Raw genomic sequence first — 21,033 nt, 5'->3', positions numbered from 1 at the left:
TGGAACCTTCATACATGCAATAAAGAACTGACCTCAGGTTAAGGGATTTTGAAATAACTATCCAACACAACTGCAAATTCAGTGAATCTGACAGTACGACTGGCATTGATGGGATCTGGGCTGATGACATCCCACCAAAATATGGGGAAAATATGTATGAAACTGGGCTGGTAGTAGCAATAAGCTACTGGGCAATGAGGGCCAAAAATCTTTTTAGGGAAGCAGAGATTCCTGAGGAAACTTACAAAGATTTGAAAATGATGTGAAGAAACGCATGGATGTTGAAAGAGGAAGAAATAATAAAGCTGCTGCATCAACCTAACGATATGTGCACCAGAAATTTGGTGACCTGCGGGGATTAAGTACAGGATGCAAGTAGATGGGAGTCTAACTCTGAACTTGTGACAATGGGATTGATGAGGTGGATTGCCACATGGTTTCTGGTATGTCTGAAATGATGGCTTTCACAAGATACCATTGCCCTCATTATGACATTGGCAGTAAATTCCGCTTACCACCCCTGTGACGGCCACCAACATATCCGTTCGCCATATTATGACACACACACCCCAAACCGACAGAATACTGCCACATACACAAATCTGCCAGCCCAAAGGTCAGTGGTAAAGTGGCGGTACGAACATCCCTACCGTTACGCCAACAAAACAACGCCCACCACAGTATGACCCATGAATCACCACGGCAGACATTCAATGGCGGTAAACCATTGGCGGTACACACCGGCAAGGCCGGAATGACCACCCAAATACAAAACAACACAACATTGGCCAAAACTAAAATCACACACTTGACACCCATACACACCCCACACACACCTACAGCATTATAAAACACCCACAGACATTACCCACCACCCTTTACGAAAACCAATAAGCACCACAAGACTAACACGAAGACCACTGAAACAACTACACATACGCACCACAAACACCCATACATCCGTCACGCACCCTACATCCCACACCCCACCACATCAGTTAACACCCTCTGCACAACACACACCACACAACACCCATGTCCCCGCTAAGGCACCCCCATTTCACTGATGAGAGTTTAGGGTCATGGTCGAGCAAATAGTCAGGGTAGACCCACAGCTGTTTGGAGCACAGGTACAGCAAATATCCACTGCCAGGAAGATGGAGCTATGGCGGAGAATCGGGGACAGGGTGAACGTCATGGGACAGCATCCAAGAACAAGGGACGACATCAGGAAGAGGTGGAACGACCTATGGAGGAAGTACGTTCCGTGGCAGCAAGGCACCAGCTCGCCATCCAGAGGACTGGCGGTGGAACACCACCTCTTCCCCCACAGCTCACATCATGGGAGGAGCAAGTCTTGGCAATACTGCATCCGGAGGGACTCACTGGAGTTGCCAGACGACTGGTGAGGCAATATCCACTACTTATCATCCCCCATACCTGCATGCCACCATGACCCCTCACCCTGACTCCCATCACCCCACTCCATGCCATACAGTGCACTACCCCAATTACCAAACCTACATGGCAATCCCTCCATGCCATACCCACTGCATGCACAGCCCTTCCAGCTCTGCATGGACACCAATCACCAAAGCATGTACAGCATGGAGAACTAACAAGCACACAATACATCACCATATACAAACAAAGGTGGCAGGGCAACAGCAACGATAGAGGGGAAGAAAGGGATGTACAAAATGTCACAGACATGAAGTATAATACATCACTTACATCCCCACAGGTGCCCCAGCCAATCTCAGCGGCGAGGAGGTGCTACGACAAACCAGTCCCCCAACAGAAGACACCCCCAGTGATTACAGTATCTCTAGGCTTCTGGATCTGGATGAACTACCTGGCCCATCAAGGACCACTGGTCAGTTGGCGACCCCAGCCCACTTACAGTCCACCACAGAGCCTCCCCCTTCAGTATCCAACACCACAGCATCCACTCAACATCCCCACACCTCTGTCCCCAGGACACGTCAACCAGCAGTGTGCCCACCTGTACAGGGACCCCAGACCACACCTCACACCCAAGACAATCAGGGACTTGGGGTCAGTCGCAATGGGCACAGCGTTCAGGGGACAGGGGAACAGGGACACTGGGAGGACTGCTTTGCGGCAGGGGGAGTACAGGCCCAGGAAAGCGACTCTCCAGGAGGCACTCACTAATGTCCTGGGGGCTTACCAACAATCCCAGGACAAAAAGGGCCAGATCCTTACCAACATGCAGGAGAACAAGTGACTGCAGGAGATACACCATCAGGAGATCAGGGAAGATTTTGAGGCCCTCAACACCACCATGGTCTCCATAGCAGGGGTGCTGGCAGATATGGCCAGCATCATGAGGGAAAGGACAGCACACCAGGGGCCCCCTATCACTAGCCAGTCTACTGTCAGCCCACAACTTCTGCAGCGGCTAGTGGGCAGGAGGCCCTGCCACAGGACCCAGAGGCCACCAGCACCTCTCCTCCTGCAGAAGGGGAACCACCCCGCAAACATTCCCTGTGTCCCAGACAGAAGCCGGAGACACCTGCCAAAACCAAGATCATCGCCAGGAAATGAGACCCTCCTGAATGTACCCTTGTGTCCCACCTTGTCACCTTGTCCACTTTGAACTGCCTTTGCTCCCCTTCCAATGGCCCCTTGGACACTAGACCTGTGCTATAAACAGACTAGAACAATACTCTGGACTTTCCTCAACCATCACCCCATTCCATTGCACTTTTCTGTCAATAATTTGCACAACAATAAACACCCTTGAACACAACCTAAGTGAATGTGTTTTAAGTGATGAAAATGTGAATATCTGAAAACAGTCACATCATGTGCAAATGATCTGAACACTGTGATAGCATACATTTTATGACCTGTATCTGTCTGTAGTCATCACATCAGTGCACTGTTGTCATATCACCAACATCTGCAAAAGGAGAAGCCATAGGTGACAGTAACTAGAGATACAAAGGAAGTGAATGCCATCCAGCTACAGCCACACAGAAAACATCAATAATCAGAGGAATGATCAGTTCCACTGTCTCACCTGTGTGTCATTGGAAGTATTAACGTATAACTGATGTTCTGTTGTCCAAATCCTCATCCTCTGCCTGCTCATCCTCGCTGTCCTTAGGGTCCACTGCCGCTACAGGGGCATTTCCAGTCTCCTCCTCCTGCAGATAAGGCACATGTCGTCTGAGGGCCAGGTTGTGCAACATGCAGCATACCACTACTATCTGGCAGACCTTCTCGGGTGAGTAGCACAGGGATTCACCTGTCAGATGGAGGCATCAGAACTTGGCCTCCAGGAGGCCGAAGGACTTTTCAATAATTCTCCTGGTTCGCCCATGTGCATCATTATAACGATTTTCAGCCCCTGTCCTGGCATTCCTCACAGGGGTCAGGAGCCACGATAGGTTTGGGTAGCAAGAGTCACCTGCAGGTATTGAGGGACAAACATTAACCTTACACTATGGCATAGGGTCAACACCAGAAGGCATACACTGACATACAGTAGGTGGGGAGTCAGGATCACCAATTAGCCACACCCTGTGCCTCAGTAGTTGTGCCATCACTTTTGGGATGCTGCTATTCCTCAGGATAAAGGCGTCATGCACCGACCCAGGATACTTGGCAGTGACGTGGGAGATGTACTGGTCAGCCAGGAACACCATTTGCACATTGAGTGAGTGTAAACTCTTCTGATTCCTGAAGACTTGTTCATTCTGGTGGGGGGACTAACACAACATGTGTACCGTCAATCGCCCCAGTAATGTTGGGTATATGTCCCATTGCATAGAATCCTGCCTTCACAGTGGCCAAATCTTCCACCTGGGGGAAAGCAATGTAGCTGCACATGTGTTTCACCAGGGAGACAAAACCCTTGCCAGCACGAGTGAGAATATTGGCTGTGACATTCCTGCTGCCAAGCCCACTGTCACTTGGAAAGAGCTAGTTGCCAGGAGATGGAGCACAGCTAGAACCTGAACAAGAGGGGGGATCCCAGTGGGATGATGGATATCAGATATCAGATCAGGCTCCAATTGAGCACACAGCTCTGTGATTTTGGCCCTGTCCAGTCTATAGGTGAACATTATGTGCCTGTCTTCCAGTGTAGCCAAGGCCACAAGTGGTCTGTACACTGGGTCTTGCCTCCTCCTCCTATTCCTCCATAGTGGTAGGCATCTAAGGGACACAAGAATGAGTAGGCTGTCACAATTTGAACAATGGAACCACCACCTCAGTGTACATAGAGAAGTAACGTTATGGGACATTGGTAATGGCAAAGTATGTGCAAATTATTGAAATGATGCAGTTCTCAATTATCTGAATATTGTCCACGACCACAAAATGGCGATCGCCTGTCTTGTATGTAGGGACAGGTGGAAGTGAGGTAACTCCGCTGACGTTGCGCTGTCATTGCGAAAGGTGGTCTTGCAATGCTGTGCTACTCCTCATTAGATAACATGGAGCTCTATGGAGTACAGTGGCCAATGGGGATCATCTTTGGTGGTGACGGTGTACAAATCCTCATCCTCATCCGTCATTTTCTGCCTATGACCTCACTTGTTTCCTGACTTTCCACAGGACAACACCTACACTGCATGTGCTGCTGTGACCTTTGTCTGGATCCTGCCATGGCCCGTGTGACTGGGGAAAAAGCTCTGCCTTCACTTCGGAGGAGTTGGAGCGCTTGCTGATGGGGTCCTACCCAAGTATGTGCTGGTGTATGGGCCTCCAGACCAACAGGTGAGTACACCTTGGTCACGAGGCATGTGACAAGGTTGCATGGAGATGTTTGTGCAAGTATTGTGCCATTTGGCGGGGAGGGGTCATATGTCTGGTGGTGGTGTACATGATGGGTGCTGGGTGATGTGTGTGCCAATGGGGATGGAAGGGATTTGTAGGCCAAATGTGTAGCAGGCTGGATTGTATGTGTAATGGTGTCCTCCTGTCTGTGTTTCCTCTGCAGGTCAGCACTCATCAGAAGAAGGGATTGTGGTGTGCCATTGCCAAGGACGTGCGGACCCTGGGGGTCTACAGCAGGCAGAGCACCCACTGTAGGAAGAGGTGGGAGGACCTGAGACGCTGGACCCGGAAGACCGCGGAGGCCCAGCTGGGGATGGCCTCCCAACGAGTGAGTGGGTGGCCCTCGGAATCTGACCCCCCTGATGGTCTGCATACTGGCAGTGGCCTACCCTGAGCTGGATGGGCACAGGTTATCACAGCAGCCACAAGGGGATGAGTACAGTGTGTGTTACAACTATGATTGGAGGTGGCATGGGAACCTGGTGGCGGATGTCAGTTAGTGGGTGCCCCTTAATGCCAGCTCAGAGAACGCAGCGTGATCCAGCTCAAGGGTAATGGTTGTATTGCTAAATCTGGTAACCTAGCTAGGTTGCATTCCATGTCAGACACGGCTTAGTCACTCCCAGGAGGGGTGCAGTTGGCAGTGTTTTGATCTCATCTTGCTGTGGTACCTAGCCAACGTAATGCCAGCGCGATGCATGGTGCTCAATCCTGATCTTTGTGTGTGAAGGCAATCTGCTGTAATTGACCCAGTGCTCCCTTTCTCTCTCCCCCCCTTTTTTCTTCTGTCATTCTGTCCATGTGTGCATTAGCATAATCTGGTGGAGGAGCAGGGGCAACGGCGAAAGAGGGAGTTGCATCCCACAGGACCCAAGAGGCAGAGTCCACCGATGCAGAGGGGACCAGTGGGACGGAGTGCGAGGGGAGCACCACAGCGGATACAGGTGACAACACTGACTCTGATACCTCCTCCGATGGAAGCTCCCTGGTGGTGGTGGACACCTCTGGGACCACCCGAGCTACAGGTACAGCCGCCACTCCCCGTAACAGCACCACCCTCCCAATAGCCCCTCATCGAGTTACCCTTGCCTGCTTACCCAGGAGGGTGGTCATCTCCTTCGCCCCAGGCACCTCAGACCCTGCCCCAGTGAGCCCTGCTGCCCTGAGTGAGGAGGCTATTGACCTCCTAAGATCCATCTCTGTAGGGCAGTCAACCATTGTGAATGCCATCCAGGGGCTAGCATCCCAGATGCAGAAATGCAATGTATTCCTGGAGGTCATTCACGGTGTATTGGTGGCCCAACAGAGATCGTTCCAGGCTCTAGCCTCCTCTCTGATGGCAGCCATTGTCCCTGTTCCTACTGTCTCCCCTCCAACTACCACTTCCCAGTCCCAATCTCCTCAATCCCAACCCATCCCATGCACACATACAGACACGCATGCACACAAAACATCACACAAGAGTGGCAGAGACAAATACAGGCAGCACACTTCAGGCAACAAGCACTCACACAAACAACAGACAGTTGCACACACAACCACATCCACTTCCTCTACTGTCTCCCCCTCCTCCTCCTCCCTCACTGTCACATCCGCATTCACACCTGCATGCACAGCACCAACAGCCACCACCACCATCACCACACCAAGCAGCACACACACCTCACTTTAGGACACCTCCACAACATCCATCCACGCATCCCCTGTGTCCTCTATCACTCGGTCTGCCCCCCCAAGAGACACAGACACATGCACTCAGACATCAAACAGTCATCCACCTCACATCAGCACAGTGTCAATGCACCTGCACCCAAAGTCAGCAGACATACACCTCTAACAACCACTCCCTCAACATCCACTCCCTCCCTCCTCCCTCATTCCACCCCACCTTCCCTAAGAAGCTTTTCCTTGCCCAACTTGACCTCTTCCCTCCCCCTCCACCACCCCGTCCTGCCCGTAAGAGCAGGGTCCCAACGACTCAGCCCAGCACCTCAGCCAAACAGTCCACGGGCCAATGGAGGAACCTCCTAGTCGGGGAGGCAAGAAAGGGAAGTATCCCACTCCAATACCCAAGAAAGGGAAGGGTCCCACTCCACCACCCAAGAGATGGAAGGATCCCACTCCACCAGCCAACAGAGGGAAGGATCCCTCTCCACCAGCCAAGAATGGGAAGGATCCCACTACACCAGCCAAGAATGGTAAGAATCCCACTCCACCAACTAAGAGAGGCAAGAGGTCCCCACCAACCTCAGTGGGCAAGGAGCCCTCACCTCAAGCTGAGCCTGGCAAGGTCTCCCCTCCAACAGCAGTGGGCAAGGAGCCCCCACCTCAAGCTGGGACATAGCAGCCCTCACCTCCAGATGGGACACAGCAGCCCTATCATTCAGTTGGGACACAGCAACCCTCACCTCCAGTTGTGACACAGCAGCCCTCACCTCCAGCAGAGGACATGTAGGCTACCCTCCAGGGACTGTTGTACATGGAGCCCCCTCCAGAACCAGTGGGCAAGTCCCCCAACTCAGAGACTATGACCTTGCACTCCCCAGCTAATTGTCATGGACATGGATGCCCCTCCAGAACCAGTGGGCAAGCCCTCCAACTCAGAGACTGTGACCTTGCACACCCCAGCTAATTGTCATGGGCATGGAGCCCCTTCCAGAACTAGTGGGCAAGTCCCCCACTTCAGCTGAGGTGCCCCCTGCCCCCCTCCCCCCTGAGGTGCCTGGCCATTCATAACATGATGCCCCTGCACAGTCTAGTGCGGATTACGTCAGGGAACAAGTTGGGCCTTGGACTGTGCCCTGTGGCCAAGTGGGCCTTTTGTACTCTGGACTGGCCATTGGCCTTTTTGGAACAATGAATCATGTATTTTTTGTTATATGGACAATATGGTGGCTGTTTGCATCCAATTACACTATCAGTTCGGGAATGCTGTAGTCCTTGCATTATTGTGACGTGGGTCCTGTGACATTGTTTTTCCTCTGCAGCTGGTTGTGTGTATGGTGTGTGTTTGTGTCTGGTGTGCGTGTGTGTGTCACTCTCCTTTTCCTCCCTCCCTCCCACACTTGTATACTAGGCGGCTGTACTCACCGTTGTTATCTTAGTCGGCGTTCCAGGTGGAGCATGGCATAGAAGAGCATGGGGAAGACTTGAAGGTGGTCATTCTAACCCTGGCGGTAAAAACCGCCAGGGCGAATGACCGCGGTAGCACCGCCAACAGGCTGGCGGTGCACCGCTGGGCATTCTGACCGCGGCGGTTCAGCCGCAGCCAGAAACGGAAAGTCGGCGGTGTACCGCCGACTTTCCGCTGCCCTTGAGAATCCTCCATGGCGGCGGAGCGCGCTCCCCCGCCATGGGGATTCTGACACCCCCTACCGCCATCCTGTTCCTGGCGGGTGGGGGTGGTAGGGGGTGCCGCGGGGCCCCGTAAGAGGGCCCCAAAAAGAATTTCAGTGTCTGCCTCTGCCTAGCAGACACTGAAATTCGCGACGGGTGCTACTGCACCCGTCGCACTCCAGCAACTCCGCCGGCTCCATTCAGAGCCGGCTTCATCGTTGCTGGGTCTTTCCCGCTGTGCTGGTGGGCGGCCTTTTGGCAGTCGCCCGCCAGCACAGCGGGAAAGCCAGAATGGCCGCTGCGGTCTTGTGACCGCGGTGCGGTCATTTGGCGGTAACCGCATGGCGGGCGGCTACCGCCGCCCGCCGCGGTTAGAATCACCGCCGAAGTTCCGGTTCCATGGCAGCTTTGATCTTCTCTGTGTCTCTGATGGTGAGTCTTTCGTCTTTTGTGTTCTATTTCCGCCAGGCTTTTGATGGCGTTAGTACCGCCCCGGAAATCGTGGCAGTTTGCATTGTCTTAATATAGTGGGAGGTACTTTGTCTTCTGCCTGGCTATTGATAGCTAATGCTGTGGTCAGTGGTGTTGACACTCTGGCGGTTGGTGTGGTACATTGGCTGTCTATGGAAGTAATCACCGCCATGGTCATAATTTGGCGGTAATTACTGCAAGCCTGTTGGCGGCATTACCGGCACTTTAACAGTCACCGCCAATTTCATAATGACCACCTATGTAACCTTCTCGTTTGTGGGAAATGAATCAAACAGTTAAAAAGCAAAACAGTTAAGGGTGCAATGAACACAGACAGGAACCGTGTAAAGATATTCAATGCTATGGGAAAATGTGTTTTTGCCTGCAGCACTGTTTGCCTGACATTGGCCCATTGTACATGGGCCACAATGGCAACTATCAGCTTTAGGGGCATATTTATACTCTTTTTGCGCTGAATGTGCATCAACAATTTTGACGCACATTCGGCGCAAACCGTGCACCATATTTAAACTTTGATGCCCGAGCCCGCGGACATCAAAATTCCTCAGTGTGCGTCATTTTTTGGATGCGGGAAACTGCCTTGCGTTAATGACATGCAAGGTAGGCGTTCCCGCCCAAAAATGACTTTAAGGCCTGTGCGCCTTATTTATACTCCTGCGTCATTTTGACACACAGGAGGGGGCGGGCCTTAAAAAACGGCGCACAGCCTGATGTGCGCCGTTTTTTAACGCCTGGGTGAGAACAGGCGTTAAGGGACCTGTGGGCTCACTTCCATGGTCTCTGACCATGGAAGAAGTCGAGAGGTGCCCTTCCCTGTCCCCAGGGACACCCCCTGCCACCCTCGCCCACCCCTGGAGGACACCATTAAGTGGCATAGGGAGGGCCTAATTTGAGCCCCCTACATGCCACTGTGCCCAATGACCATTCCCAGGGGACAAAAGTCCCCTAGGCATGGCCATTGGGCAGGGGGGCATGACTCCTGTCTTTGCTAAGACAGGAGTCATTTCAATGGGGGTTGTGTGTCAAAAAATGGCGCAAGTCCGGTTTGAGGCATGATTTTTGCCTCAAACCTGACTTGCACCATTTTTTGACGCACAATCCCCATTTTCCCCTACGCCGGCGCTGTCTGGTTTGAGTCATTTTTTTTACTCTGACCAGTCCGCAGCACCGGCTAACGTCATTCCTTAAATACGGCGCCCGCATGGCGCGTAGGAATGGCGTTAGCCGGCGGTAATTTTTTTTATACAAACCAGCGCTTGTTTGCATCAAAAAGTATAAATATGGGCCTTAGTTTTTTATAGCCAGTAACATGGGTAAAAACTAAAACCACTGCATTTTGGCCAGGAGGCAACGTGAAATATAATGTTCCAAGGGCCTCAACACCCGATCTGATGGGTATTCTAATGTCCGGTCCCATAGAAAAAGGAAGAAAATCATCTGAATCCAGCATTTGTCCCCTAATCAGTATGTACTTTGAACAGTAAACGTAAGGCAAATGCACTTTATAATGATTTTTAAAGCTGCCTTAATAATGCATGACTGATCAAATTAACAAAGACAAAACAGGCATTTAAAAAAAAAAAAGGTTTTTATATAAAAATATTCCTCTTTAATTATCATGCTACTGCCTTTGCCGAATTGTAAAACATGAACAATGGCAGATTGCTTTTTATTTTTTTAATAGTTTTATATAGTATGAACTCGTCCCAAGGGCATTGAGGTGATTTACATGAGCACCAGCTGCATTACAGGAGATAAAATTCGTTTTTTATTTTAGGCCTCTGGAGATTAAGGCCCTCATTCCAACCCTGGCGGTCTCTGACCGCCAGGGCGGAGGGCAGCGGAAGCACCGCCAACAGGCTGGCGGTGCTTCCAGGGCTATTCTGACCGCGGCGGTAAAGCCGCGGTCAGAAAAGGGGAACCGCCGTGGGCATGGGCATGGGCAGTGCAGGGGCCCCCTAACAGGGCCCCATACAGATTTTCACGGTCTACTGACCGCGGAGCGGCCATTCGGCGGTGACCGCATGGCGGGCGGCAATCGCCGCCCGCCGCGGTCAGAATGACCGCCTAAGTGATTTGACCAGAATCACAGGACGTTAAGCTAACGCTGGGACTTAGTTCCCAAGTTCCCAAGTTGGCAGCACTGGTCAAGGTGGACTCACAACAGCAAAGCCTATGCAAAACACACCAGTGTCCCCAGACTCACACTCCCCCAGCCTAAACCCTGAAAGGCGCTGAGGTGACAACATCACGGCCCCAGCAAAGCCCCTGCATACGCCCTCCCTCCCCATCCACCAAGGCCTGAATGTGATGTCAAGGCCCAGTAAGGGAGGGGCCAGGGAAAAGGGACTGCTTTTGGGCTGGGCCAGGCCCCATAGGGGTAAAGTGAGAATTACCCTACAGCCAGAGCAACAACTGGCCCCAGGAAGGCTGCTTCCCACTCACCCCCTCCCCAGCCCACTATAGCCTGAGGGTTGTGGTCTGGCAAAGGAGGAAAAAAGCAAAGAGCAAAGCTTCTGGAGTGGCTTCAGAAGTGGGGGTGCAGTGGGGGCTGAAGTGAATATGGCCTAAAGGGCATACCACCTGCCACTACCCCCTCCCCCGCCCCAGCAAGGCTGGTTTGCTCTTCCTGTCCCAGCCTCCGTTGAGAGCCTGGCAGGTGAGGAACACTGCTTTTGGGGTTTTGGCAGCCCCACAGGGACCAAGCTCAATTTTGCGACGGCAGGCTTAGTGATGAAAGCCACTGCCCTGACAGCCAGCCTGCCCCACATTCCAGTGCCCTTGTGGAGGCTGGCAACAATAACAAGGCTCTGTGGGCTGGCTGACTGAGGGCTTAAAAAGATCCAGCCCACAGGTGATTCTTAGGCGCCGGCCCATCGTCCCATGTCCGACTGCCCTCCATCCCAATCTGACCCCACCACCCATTACTAACTCCATCTTCACTACTACCAATACTGGCCTGATATGTTGCTCCCGGGAGAGCAACTAGACCCTACCTTCGGGGCAGCTAACACTTTGAACAGTAAGGGCCGAGCCATCTCTCTGTCATTATCCTTGCCGGATGTGAGATGAAAGACTTCCACTCTCTCGTGATCACAAACAAGATTTTTTACCTTCTCGCAAGAGTTAGCGCCACACCAGTGACTTCCAGTGCACCTTTTTTGACGTAGGAGAGTGCGAGTGAGTGCGACTGACTGAGGCTGCAACCTGGCGAAGCAGCTCAAAACTACAACTTCAAGTGAACAATCTTCTCTAATTGATCGTTCGCGTTGATATTGTTGTGTGGGGAGTACTTTTTTTTTCCTAACAACAGGCAGTACCCCAGAGACTCCAACTTCCTGTTCCTGTTCAGCAGGCTCCTCCCACTGCTTTGTTCATCTCCTGGTCACTTTTCACTTAGATTTCGAGCTGGATGGAACACTTTTTTTGTCTCCTGGATATATTATTGGATTTAAGGTCTGTTGTATTTGAGTTTTCATAAGTAAATTAAAAACACTTGTATAAGGGGATTGCACAACTAGTTTATTAAATAGGGGGTATGCCCCAGGGTTCATCAGTACTTTTCTTTGTTTTGTTAAATTTATGTTGGTGGGTGGCCTGCATTTGTGGCCTAGTTATATTTTTATCTGTCGTTTTTGTTCTACAAAGTAAAAATGTTTAACAGTGTAAGACATTTGCTCTGTTTTGTTTTGTAATTTGCAATATTCATTAAATTGAATGTTAATGTTAAGTGGCGTAGCCTGCTAATGTAATAGCCCTTCCAGCTGTAGGCCCAGTACTAGTCATGGGTGCATAATGAAAAACAACTATGGTGTCTTTGGAACTGAAACAGCATGGATGCCAATGGATTAAAGGTAACAAAATGTTGTTTGGTGGTATTTCACTTTTTTTTATGTGCAAACAGTATACGGGGTTATACAGTACTTAATGCATGCCTTTATATGATGTGTGCTGTTGTTGTAACGTTTTTTTGGTCCCTTTAATTTTAGTTTTTGGAATTACTAATACTGACTTAATGGTGTTTTTTTCTCCTGTACCAGTGCCTTCTTTGTCTGGTCAATGCATGAGAGTGTTTGTCATAGGCCACCATTTGTCTTTGTTCCCCATGCCATGTGGCCAGGGGCCTTTTTTGTGTGGTCAAAATTATATTCCTATAAATATATGTGTTTTTTTGTTTTCCATTCATTCTGCTTGTTGTTTAATGTGGCTGGTAGCCATTTTGTTTAGGCAGCCAGTGGCCCTGCATGTGGTTTTCTTTGTTGTGGTGGCCTTGCTGGTTGTTGTTTGACATGTGGCTGACGGCCATTTTGTGTAGGCAGTCAGTGTGCTTTCGGGATGCATGTGCTCTTCTTTGTTGTGGTAGCCGTGCCTCCTTGCTGGTTGTTGTTTGACCATGTGGCTTGCGGTCATTTTGTGTAGGCAACCTATGTGCTTTCAGGCTGCATGTATTCTTTGTTGTGGTGTCCCTGCCTCCTTGCTGGTTGTTGTTTGACCATGTGGCTGGTGGGCATTTTATGTAGGCAGCCAGTGTGCTTTCGGGCTGCATGTGTTCTTCTTTGTTGTGGTGGCCAAGCCCTCCTTGCTGGTGTTGTTTGACCAGGTGGCTGGCGGCCATTTTGTGTAGGCAGCCAGTGTGCTTCAGGCCTACATGTGTTCTTCTTTGTTGTGGTGACCATGCCTCCTTGCTGGTTATTGTTTGACCATGTGGCTGGTGTCCATTTTGTGTAGTTCAGCCAGTGTGCTTTCGGGCTGCATGTGTTCTTCTTTGTTGTGGTGGCCATGCCTCCCTGCTGGTTGTTGTTTGACCATGTGGCTGGAGGCCATTTTCTGTAGGCAGCCAGTGTGCTTCAGGCCTACATGTGTTCTTCTTTGTTGTGGTCACCATGCCTTCTTGCTGGTTATTGTTTGACCATGTGGCTGGTGGCCATTTTGTGTAGGCATCCAGTGTGCTTTCGGGATGCATGTGTTCTTCTTGTTGTGGTGGCTGTGTCTGCTTGCTGGTTGTTGTTTGACCATGTGGCTGGTGGCCAGTTTGTGTAGGCAGCCAGTGTGCTTTCGAGCTGCATGTGCTCTTCTTTGTGGTGGTGGCCATGCCTTCTTGCTGGTTGTTTTTTGACCATGTGGCTGGCGGCCATTTTGTTTGTTTCTTCAGGCCTGATAGGTCAATGACGCTTATTACTAAATGTACTGTATGAGCATTTTTTAAATATTTTATAATATACTTTTTTTTGTATTTTTCACCTCCAACACTCCTTGCCTCCCAAATCCCTGTGGTTTTTCATACTAGTTCCCTTCCCCTAGTACATCAGCGATTGTCAGATTTAAAATTTTTATCCTTTTCTTCTAAAATTTTTCACAACCTTAATTTTATTTAATGCTATAATATCAGGTCTAATAATAATACAAATATTTATTTTTTGTAAACATTTTTTCTTGCTTTTCGGTTTAAAAAAAACAATTAAATTTTTTTTAATTTATTTTTTCCCCAATTTTCCCCATTAGTCCCATGTCTGCCATAGGCGTACAGTTGCACTACATTACATATCATTTGATTATTCAAGGATTATTATTATTCCATTTGTCACTAGCACCTCCCTGAGTGCCACATGTCAACTTGATGCAGACAGATGACGCTAACAGTTACATTCTGTATGTTGTAGTTGTTGCTCTTTCTTATCCTTCATGACTATGCACGCTAATGAAAATTAATGTTGGTGTGTTGTTTTTATGAATGCAAACACTGTTTTTCATAATTATTATAGCTTTATTTAAGTAACCATTCTATGATATTGTTTGTTTCTACTGCTAATGAGACTGCAACAACAATGCCACGTTTCACTGATCCTTCTTGCATCTTTGCTTTTAGGTGCACGGAGATAATGAGACATCACCCACAGTACTGCCAGACAGAAGGCCTGTGCTCGACGTGACGCGTGACCACACTCACGACCACATGGACATCTCTTCAGCTGCATGATCAAAATGAATCAGCACTTTATACCACCAAATTACAGAATACCTGAAGTACAACAGGAGGTGGATGAGGTTGATGATTGGTCAGACTCAGGTCATGGTAGTGTGTTAGCTGACCAACTGTTGGGTGAACCACCTAAGTCTGAGGACCAACTCTACTTCCCTGATTAGACCTGGGGTACCACAGAGCTTTCTACTTTCTACTATGAATCACTTTGAGAAAAAAAAATAGCTAGCTATGGGAACCTTATTATTGTATATTGTTAGTTTCTGTCTAAATGACTAATGAACTGCAACAGTTTTAGGCACATGTATAGCCGAATTTTAGATGGACCAGTGTGCATTGAAGAAGCCCCCAAACCCACCAAAATCACTTCAAGAAGATTAGCGAGACAATGCCTGCCCCCATTTCGTGCCTATGCTTTCGTTTGTTCCCTAGCGGGACTGCCCCAGACATTTGATTTTCAACTTATTGGCCAATATGTGTTTCATTTCCTGAATGCAAGAGGATCAGCAATGTGACACTATGCTTGATTGGAACAGGTAAGTAATGCTATATATGCCTCAATGATTGATAGGACAGATACTTGTTTCAATGCTGAGAATTGAGATGGTTTTTGTGACTCATCTTGTGTAGTGGTGGCAGATAGTGATAGTGGGTGTTTGTATTAATTAAATATATTACACTGGCTTGTGTTTGCATTGTGATCGATTTACAATGTTGTTGGCATAAACATAATAATTGGTGATCATTTTTTTCCTCAAGGTAATTTTTTCCCCTTCCCTTTTTACACCTACTGAAATATGTTTGCTGGCATTTTCACACTGCTTTGTTTCCTGATGCTCTGCTTTCTGGGTCACATTTGTCAAAGAAGACCCGACCAGTCCATTTAGCTAACAAACAAAGATCTAGTCCAGAAAATAAAAAATACTCAATGTTTCTCTGGTTGTGAAACAGTTATTGGTCGCTCTATCTCAATAGGGTCGTGAGACTGTGACTCTCGGGAGCAGTTGGTATGGAGTTGGACATAATAATTGTTAATCAGAGTCTGGACTGGAGTATGTTGGAAGGAATCAGAGCGTGATTTAACAACTTAAACAACTGCCAGAAGAAGGAAGTTATGAACTTCATGGAAATCAACAGGAGTGATGTAAGAGGTCTTTTCCATTCTGTGCACTGGTGGTGAGAGGTGCGTCAATTACTTGATTTGGAAAATGCAGTGCTGCTGTGTGTGTCTGCTAGCTGGTTCAAACTTGAAAATATGTAGTTGGGTGGAGGCATGTTGTAGGAAACTGGAGGAGACAGACATGTTATCGATGATAATGTCACATTATGCAGTGCTCTAGGCTATATGTTATGATGAGCATGACATTAGCGAGTTAGATCATCCCGATAAATGCTGACACTTGTCTTCGATTGTTGGTGGATGATCGCAAAGGTCTTTGCTCTTGCTCTGCCACCTCTGAGTCTTCTTGGTCCACTACTCCTCATGAAGCTTACCTTCCATTCCATACTTCTTTATTCTAATATCATGATGATAATAATTTCTGTTTTACAATCCACGGCCTTCTCTGCTCCTGCACCATAACACTCATGCTTACCTTATTGAACCGCTTCAGGCTGGCACCCAAGAAGATTGACGGGGCAATCCCAGAAGACTGCAGATGCACCACCCAATTTGGCAATACAGACTCGTATAATTTTTCTTTGAATATTCTTTTTTTTAGAACTGTGTGTGTTATCACCCCAAGATTAATTTTTATCTGTACTATTTTGCAAACATAGCTGACCGAACATTTTTAGATATATACAACTTGGGTCTCACTGGGGCTTGCAGAATGTTAAGTTATCCTTGTCATATTCATGTTTTTCTATTCCTCCCACAACAAGCTGCTGATCATTTCCCAGGTGAATATTGTGTTTGTGTGTGTTGTGTTTCTCTTTTTGTCACACCTTTCCCAAAATCCCTTTTCCTATTCATTCATCAAATCCCTAACCCTCTTCCACCGGGCTGTGCGATTGGTTGAGATGTTACTTCACAAATTACACCATTGATTAATCTCACACTTGGTGGGGTGGATGTGGTAGAAGCAACCTCAGCTCAGTTTGCAGGATCTTCATTTCAGTTCACCTAGGTGGAGTCGGACCTCGCTTCTGATGCCTTCACTGTTAGTGCGCTAGCATGGTACTACTACTACCACCATGTTACCTTGAGAAACCACGCAGCCCTGGCTTCATCCGTTCAGGTAAGATAATTATGGAGCATTGTTGTACCTTTAGTTTAAGCGATAAAATTGTCACTGGCACATCTCTCCACCCCACTCATGTGGGTCAAATGTTGAAGAATGCACCGCAGAGACTAGAAGAGTATTGAGACAAGGTTACCTAACTACATAAATAATTGTTATTCACTATCAGCAGATTTGTAAAACATGGTGCGCTAACATGAATACACTATCAGTAGATTTTGAAAACACGCTGCTTAAGGGCAACAGAGTGAAGTAAAACACCACAAAAAAAGATTTTAGGCAAAAAGAACTGTAAATAACTATTTGTTTAACCCCATTCCTAACAAAAATAATAAATAAATACCCACCCCTTCCACCCACAACTTGCCCATCCCTTTCCCCAAAGAAACGTGGCTTTACCCAAACAATATTCAAAACAGAAAATGTCCAATTGTCCAATGTTAAAAAAAGAATAGTCCTTCACAAACCCATTCCCACCCTCTCCAACCACAAGTCCCAGCCACCAAAATAAAAGGCTAAAAAGGGGGCAGAGGAGGGCACAAAAGGCGGGCCAGGATTCTCCTGAGTAGCCCCTCCACACATGCCTGATGGGCCTCTAACTGCGCCAGCCTCCGCAGGAAGTGCCGTTGGAAGACGGTCTCTGAGGGGCGGAAGCACGGATAATACGGCGGGCGGCTGCCCTGGCACTGCGGCGTGGGTGTTGATGGGTTGGAGGCACTGGGGCCTCGCTGGGGCCCTGAGCACCGGCAGCAGCCACTGCTCCTGCCACCACCTCCTCCTCTTCCTCGAGGACCACCAGCTGCTGGTACTCGCCCAAATGGCCTCCAGCTTTGTCCGTTGCAGCCGGGCTGCTATTTCCTGCGCAGATAGTGAAACAGCAGTAATAGCCATATCAAGAAAGAAAAAAGAGAAATTGTAAACAATCCTCTGAGCAAAGCACTTGTTTAAATTCATGTAGTGTAGTGGCACAGTAGCAGTACATTTGGTGGTCACCTCAGGCCATTCAATTTTAAGGTGATCACAGCCATTAAATGCACTATGGAGTACAGGTATTCTCTCTACTGTTGTGCTAAATTAATGGTGGCATTGCTAGCTCAGCTGGTGCCATAGTCTTACTCGTTACTGTCTGCAGCTGGGACAGCTGTACTAGAAAATTGTTTTATTCCAATGGCCCTGTTCTTCTTTGTACCTGGACTACAAGGCCGATAATAAGAATGAAACACGCCACATAATATAATCAATCATGCAGCCATCCTGTCTGCCATAAGTAGGCGGCGGAAGAAGCGATGCACTGCAGTACAGGAAAAGGATTAAGGAACGGGTTTTAGATTGTATGTGGCGCATTCGCATCGTCACAGACTGTCCCACTCAGGAAAATCAAGGCACTTACTTCTGGACTACTTTATCCACTGTCCTCATGCCCCTCCTCCACCACACATTGTAATACCTACTTTTTTCCCAGAAAAAATACATTTGCTTTGCAGTAAGGAAAGGAATCTTCTTAATGTACTCAACTGCAGGGTAAGGTAGAGTGGATTAGGATTGGTAGGTAGAGTACACACTTTCCAGATTAATCAGTTCCTCATCATCATGTGCCTAAATTCTGGCTAGTGGTGTGACTCACTGTGGTTGTCAAATGTTGAAAGGGAAAATTAGAAGAGAAGCAAATCCATTATGGAAGTCATAATGAATTATATTCATCACATGGCTTGAAAAATCTGTACAACCAAAGATTGAATTTTTCAAATTATTCAGAAGTGTGGGACAGAACTTAAGAAAGATTAATGGAGTGAAGTACGAGGGAGTGACTGACACAGTGGGCACTGGGAGGAAAGGGAAACAAACCTTTTTTAAGCATTGCCATGCAATGATAAGTGTTTGACCCATTAACTTAACTTAAGCTGACAGACGCATATTGCACAGCCAACTTTGCAGTGTCGTTTCTGCCGAATTGAACCATGCAGCTGTTAGGTCATCGTGGGTGGCACTGATGAAAGGCCATAGCGAGGGAGGGAGTCGATAGTTAATGGATGCTGGGGTATTTATTACCTGCCTCGCTTTAAAAATACTGTGAGTCAAGGGAATATTCTGAAATACCATCCAAACCTTTGCATCAATCTTTTGATAAAAAACATTCCAAGCAAGTAAAGTAGGTGAGGAGAATGCCCCTATCTAGAAGAGCTCCCTTGTTTCTTCATTCCAAGCATTTATCTATTCATCATTGCACGTCTCCTTCTAGTACTCTGATTCTTCTTCACCCTTGGCTTTGATATAAAACATTTAAGCTAAGCTTTACATTCTCTTATCCAGTCCGTCACCATTTAAAAGTATCCATATTCCAAACATGGCTCTCTAACCTTTCGCCATCATACATTTACACAATAACCACCCATTCATCCTTTTACCCATTCACCCATCCAAGAGATCTAATCCACACAGGGAGTCCGTTCACCCATCCAGAAATTGAATCCTTTCACCCATACCCTTTCACCCACCTGGGCTGGCATCCTTCACTCATGTACCCTTTTATCCATCCTTCATCCACATATGCATCCTATCATCATCCTCTTCATCACCCACCTATATGATTATTACTATGCACCCCTTCATCCACATACACATCCTTTCACTCATCATATTTCACTCATTCATTCTACTTCCATCCTTTTTTCAATTTTCTAAAACACATCAGAGTTCAAGTTCATTTTATAAACCTCAGTCTGCTGAGTTGTGATAGAAGAGCCCAATACTTACTTAGCTCCCGCTGCTTGTACAAAAGCAGGGTATTGACGAGTGAGTCAACAACACTAGTACACCCTTGTAGTGACTATATCACTAATTGTCAATAAGCAAGCAATAGGACTCACCACAGCCCGCCTCTGCTGCTGCAGAGACTCCCCCCTCATCCACTCCCACAGCTGCGTCGACACTGGCGCTGTCGCTGCTGGCCCCGGCACTGGTGGTCAGTGCGGCTAGGAAAAACAAATATACAATTTAGACGCCACATACGCCTCCACCTATTGTTTTTTTCTAATAGCAAAATACAACCAAGTAAAACATCACCATATTTCGATTACAGATTCTCTTCTATCAAAATATCAGTTGGGCATTTTGTTGTTTGGAAAGGTATTAAATGCCAGGTACTCAAGTAAAGAGGTGCTGAACTAGCTATTGATGAATCTGAGTTTTTCACCAGAAATAAAAAGGTGCAATAATTGGTCAATGAAGGACATATGGTCTTGGTTGGCAAATGCAATGGAGCCATCCTCCTCATACTTCCAACCATGGTGCACGGTCATCAACTGCTAGTACACTACTAATACGTACACAACATTGGAGGGTACAAACAAGTACATGACCATGTTCAAAAACACCCTTTTAAGTTTTTTTTTAATAATTGAGCTAGAGCAAGAAAAAGAATGCCTTCTCAGAAAACATGTGCAGAATACCTTACATTGGAATGTAGTGTTCAGTACATGTGTTCTCTGAGCCTCACCACCACTCCACAAGATAATACATAAGCGGAGAGGGAAAGCTCACTGACAAAGCAGAAGAAAGGAAGCTAAAGACAGACTATCATAGCCAGACAGTTCAAAGTAAATAAACTTCAAGTATAGAAAATAAGTAAATAGGAATTTGCAGGGATAAGAAGATTTTACAAAACAGATAAATCGAGATGGAGTTGGAAAAAAAAAAAGGAGACAGGCACAGTAAAAAGGTAGAAAATAAGTCTAAGGGTAGAGCGGTAAAAGTTAGGGAAATAAATATTAATATTAACAACAATATGATCACTTACCTGGGCCAGCAGACCCATCTGCCCCGCACCTGTGGAGGCACCACCTTCAGCTGCCTTGCCAGCCTCAACAACAGCCCTCCTCCTGCCCCTGATGCTGGATGATGTAAGAAGATTTTTTAGAAAAGATTAGTGGTACTGTTTTTAAATAGTCTCTCCAAGAATATTACTTTTTTTCTGATGAAAAGGCAAACACAGTAACATTTCTACATCAGAGGTTCAGTGGGCATGTATAATAATAATATTAGTATCAAGGACCATCCTCCTATTTCTAATTTCCTAACCCTATTACTAATATCCTAAACTACATTTTGGAATTACTAATAACTTGCAATGAATAATTTTCACAGTTCTCATCTCATTCTCAATCTCTCAATGCA

At 47.5% G+C, this 21,033-nt stretch overlaps 1 long non-coding RNA gene across 1 annotated transcript; it reads right to left on the bottom strand.

Moving 5' to 3' along the window:
• Positions 1-17,428: 17,428 nt before the first annotated feature.
• Positions 17,429-20,730, bottom strand: LOC138283404 (uncharacterized). The gene is made up of 3 exons (XR_011201238.1): positions 20,657-20,730; positions 19,728-19,832; positions 17,429-17,718 (listed from the first exon to the last, which is right to left on the bottom strand). It is a non-coding gene; the product is annotated as an uncharacterized lncRNA (long non-coding RNA).
• Between the last annotated feature and the right edge of the window lie 303 nt (positions 20,731-21,033).

This window comes from Pleurodeles waltl, chromosome 3_1, assembly GCF_031143425.1.
Source record: "Pleurodeles waltl isolate 20211129_DDA chromosome 3_1, aPleWal1.hap1.20221129, whole genome shotgun sequence".
NCBI lineage: Eukaryota > Metazoa > Chordata > Amphibia > Caudata > Salamandridae > Pleurodeles > Pleurodeles waltl.
Note: the sequence above shows the minus strand (reverse complement) of the source record. Positions and strands in the feature narration are given on the sequence as shown.